Source organism: Bubalus bubalis, chromosome 11 (assembly GCF_019923935.1).
Source record: "Bubalus bubalis isolate 160015118507 breed Murrah chromosome 11, NDDB_SH_1, whole genome shotgun sequence".
Taxonomy (NCBI): domain Eukaryota; kingdom Metazoa; phylum Chordata; class Mammalia; order Artiodactyla; family Bovidae; genus Bubalus; species Bubalus bubalis.
This window is the reverse complement of record NC_059167.1, coordinates 30,118,771-30,123,198: the sequence shown is the minus strand read 5'-3', so window position 1 is coordinate 30,123,198 and position 4,428 is coordinate 30,118,771.

The window sequence follows — 4,428 nt, the reverse complement described above, 5'->3', positions numbered from 1 at the left end:
GATAATTGCTCTACAATATTGTGTTGGTGTCTGCCAAATATCAACATGAATCAGCCATCAGTATATCTATGTCCCCTCCCTCCTGAACCTCCTTCCTGCCTCCTTCCCATTCCACCCCTTTAGGTTGTTACAGAGCCCCATTTTAAGTTCCCTGAGTCACACAGTGAATTCTCATTGGCTGTTTTACATATAATAATGTGTATGTTTCCATGTTACTCTCCCCGTACATCCAACCCTCTCCTCCCTGCCCACCCGTGTCCATAAGTCTGTTCTCTCTGTCTGTGTCTCCATTGCTGCCCTGCAAATAGGTTCATCAGTACTGTCTTTCTAGATTCCATATATATGCATTAATATGCAATATTTGTTTTTCACTTTCTGACTTACTTTACTCTGTACAATAGGCTCTAGGTTCATCCACCTCATTAGAACTGACTCAAATGTGGTCCTTTTTATGGCTGAGCGATACACCATTGTATATTTGTGTCACAGTGTCTTTATCCGTTCATCTGTCGATGGACATCTAGGTTGCCTCCATGTTGCAGCTATTGTGAATAGTGCTGCAGTGAACACTGAGGTACATGCGTCTTTTTCAATTTTGATTTCCTCAGGGTGTATGCCTATAGTGGGATTGCTGGGTCATATGGTGGTTTTCACTGACCTAGAGCCAGACATCCTGGAATGTGAAGTCAAGTGGGCCTTAGAAAGCATCACTACAAACAAAGCTAGTGGAGGTGATAGAATTCCAGTTGAGCTATTCTAAATCCTGAAAGATGATGCTTTGAAAGTTCTGCACTCAATATGCCAGCAAATATGGAAAACTGAGCAGTGGCCATAGGGCTGGAAAAGGTCAGTTTTCATTCCAATCCCAAAGAAAGGCAATGCCAAAGAATGCTCAAACTACCGCACAATTGCACTCATCTCACATGCTAGTAAAGTAATGCTCAAAATTCTCCAAGCCAGGCTTCAGCAATATGTGAACCGTGAACTTCCTGATGTTCAAGCTGGTTTTAGAAAAGGCAGAGGAACCAGAGATCAAATTGCCGACATCCGCTGGATCATGGAAAAAGCAAGAGAGTTCCAGAAAAACATCTATTTCTGCTTTATTGACTATGCCAAAGCCTTTGACTGTGTGGATCACAATCAACTGTGGAAAATTCTGAAAGAGATGGTAATACCAGACCACCTGATCTGCCTCTTGAGAAATTTGTATGCAGGTCAGGAAGCAACAGTTAGAACTGGATATGGAACAACAGACTGGTTCCAAATAGGAAAAGGACTTCGTCAAGGCTGTATATTGTCACCCTGTTTATTTAACTTATATGCAGAGTACATCATGAGAAACGCTGGACTGGAAGAAACACAAGCTGGAATCAAGATTGCCGGGAGAAATATCAAGAACCTCAGATATGCAGATGACACCACCCTTATGGCAGAAATTGAAGAGGAACTCAAAAGCCTCTTGATGAAAGTAAAAGTGGAGAGTGAAAAAGTTGGCTTAAAGCTCAACATTCAGAAAACGAAGATCATGGCATCCAGTCCCATCGCTTCATGGCAAATAGATGGGGAAACAGTGGAAACAGTGTCAGACTTTATATTTGGGGGCTCCAAAATCACTGCAGATGGTGATTGCAGCCATGAAATTAAAAGACGCTTACTCCTTGGAAGGAAAGTTATGACCAACCTAGATAGCATATTCAAAAGCAGAGACATTACTTTGCCAACAAAGGTTCGTCTAGTCAAGGCTATGGTTTTTCCTGTGGTCATGTATGGATGTGAGAGTTGGACTGTGAAGGAGGCTGAGCGCCGAAGAATTGATGCTTTTGAACTGTGGTGTTGGAGAAGACTCTTGAGAGTCCCTTGGACTGCAGGGAGATCCAACCAGTCCATTCTGAAGGAGATCAGTCCTTGGATTTCTTTGGAAGGAATGATGCTAAAGCTGAAACTCCAGTACTCTGGCCACCTCATGTGAAGAGTTGACTCATTGGAAAAGACTCTGATGCTGGGAGGGATTGGGGGCAGAAGGAGAAGGGGACGACAGAGGATGAGATGGCTGGATGGCATCACTGACTAGATGGACATGAGTCTGAGTGAACTCTGGGAGTTGGTGATGGACAGGGAGGCCTGGCGTGCTGTGATTCATGGGGTCTCGAAGAGTTGGACACGACTGAGCGACTGATCTGATCTGATCTGATCTGATGGTGGTTTTATTCTTAGTTTTTTAAGGAATCTCCACATGGTCGAGATTATGAATTAAAGAGTCAACAATTTTGACTTAAAAAAAATTATTTATTTGGCTGTGCCAGGTCTTAATTGCGGCATGCAGGATCTTTAGTTGTGGTATGTGAACTCTCAGCTGCAACATGTGGGATCTAGTTCTCTGACCAGGGATTGAACCTGGGCCCCTGCATTGGGAGTGCAGAGTCTTAGCCCCTGGCCCACCAGGGAAGTCCCTTTGTTTTGATTTTATTATTAATGATTTTGTTTTGGTTTCTACTTTTTCCTATTGTTGATTTTACAGTCATTATTAATAACAGCTAATATTTATTAAACACATACTTATGGATTGAATTGTGCCCACCCTCAAATTCATATGTTAAAGTTTTAACTTGCAGCACCTCAGAGCATGAGTTTATGTGGAGACAGGATCTTTACAAAGGTAATAAAGCCAAAGCGAAGTCTTTTAAGTGGGCCCTAGTCCAATAGGACTGGTGTGCTTATAAGACAGAGAAATTTGGACACAGAGTCGTGCATAGAGAGTGGATGGTGGGCAGAGACTCAGGCAGCACATGGCTGTCTGCAACCCAAGGAGTAAGCCTGGGACAGATCTCTCAGAGTCCTCAGACAGAAGTAGCCCTGCCGACGCTGTGATCTTGGACTTCCAGCCTCCAGAGCTGTGAAATAACCAACTTCTGCCTAAGCCACCGAGTCTGTAGGACTTTGCTACAGCAACCCTAGCAAACTGATGACACTCACCATGGAGCAATCGTGTGTTGATCTGTTGTGAGCAGTCCTGTGTGCACAAACCACAAGTTATTAATATCACAGTCCTTGCATGTCAGCCCCTCTATCTGAGCACACTTGAACTGGGCTTCCCTGGTGACTGAGGGTAGAATTTGCTTGCAATGCAGGAGACCTGGGTTCAATCCCTGGGTCAGGAAGAACCGCTGGAGAAGGGCATGGCAACCCACTCCAGTACTCTTGCCTGGAGAATTCCCATGGACAGAGGAGCCTCGCAGGCTACAGTCCATGGGGTTGCAATGAGTCGGACACGACTGAGCGATTAAGCACACACACACATAACACTTACAGTCCTGACAGTTTTCCATGATTATCAACATATCTATTTACTGAGCCTATATTATGTACCAAGCTGCCTTCTGGAGTTGGGGAGACAAAACTGACAAAATTCCTTAGGGTCCTGGAGCCAACATTCAGTGTTTCTGTATTTGTTTCTTTTCCGTCTGCTCAAAGAAGGTCAGCTCCATGAGTTACGGACACCTGAATGTGGTTAATGTGGCATAAATGAGAATTAAACCAAGATGACCATGATGATGCCCTTGCCCAAGGTCAGTGCATGACAGGGCCAGGAACCAGATGCTGCAAATCAGACAGGCTGAGCCTTTGGATCACTATTGTCCACTCAGTAATTCCTCTCAAACTGAAACGACAAGGGACTTATACCACAAAAAGGAGTGAGACTCTTTACAAGCCCTTGTTAATGCCTGAGGTATGTAGGTTTTTATTTAGTGCACAAATGCCAGGATTTCTGCTCAGAGAACTTGTTGTGTTCGGTCGCTGAGGCAGGTCCCACTCTTTGTGACCCCATGGACTGTAGCACGCCAGTTTTCCCCGTCCTTGAGTATCTCCTGAGCTTGCTCAAACTCATGTCCATTGATTCAGTGATGCCATCCAACCATCTCATCCTCTGTTGTCCCCTTCTCCTCCTGCCTTCAATCTTTCCCAGCATCAGGGTCTTTTCCAGTGAGTTGGCTTTTTCATCAGGTGATCAGAGTACTCAGCTTCAGCATTAGTTCTTCCAATGAATATTCAGGGCTGACTTCAATATTAGGATTGCCTGGTTTGACCTCCTTGTTGTCCAAGGGATTCTTAAGAGTCTTCTCCAGCACCACAATTTGAAAGCATCAATTCTTGTACTCTCAGCCTTCTTTATGGTCCAACTCTCACATCCATACATGACTACTGAAAAAAACCATAGCTTTGTCTGCAAAGTGACGTCTCTGCTTTTTAGTATGCTGTCTAGGTATGTCAAAGTTTTTCTTCCACGGAGCAAGTGTCTTTTAATTTCATGGCTGCAGTCACAACTGAGGAGATGTTTAAAAGAGAGGGAAGGACCCATATTTAGACTTTCTGAGGAACATCCATTCCAGTTTCAATTGCACTTATGTGCAATTCTGTCCTTGAGAGAGT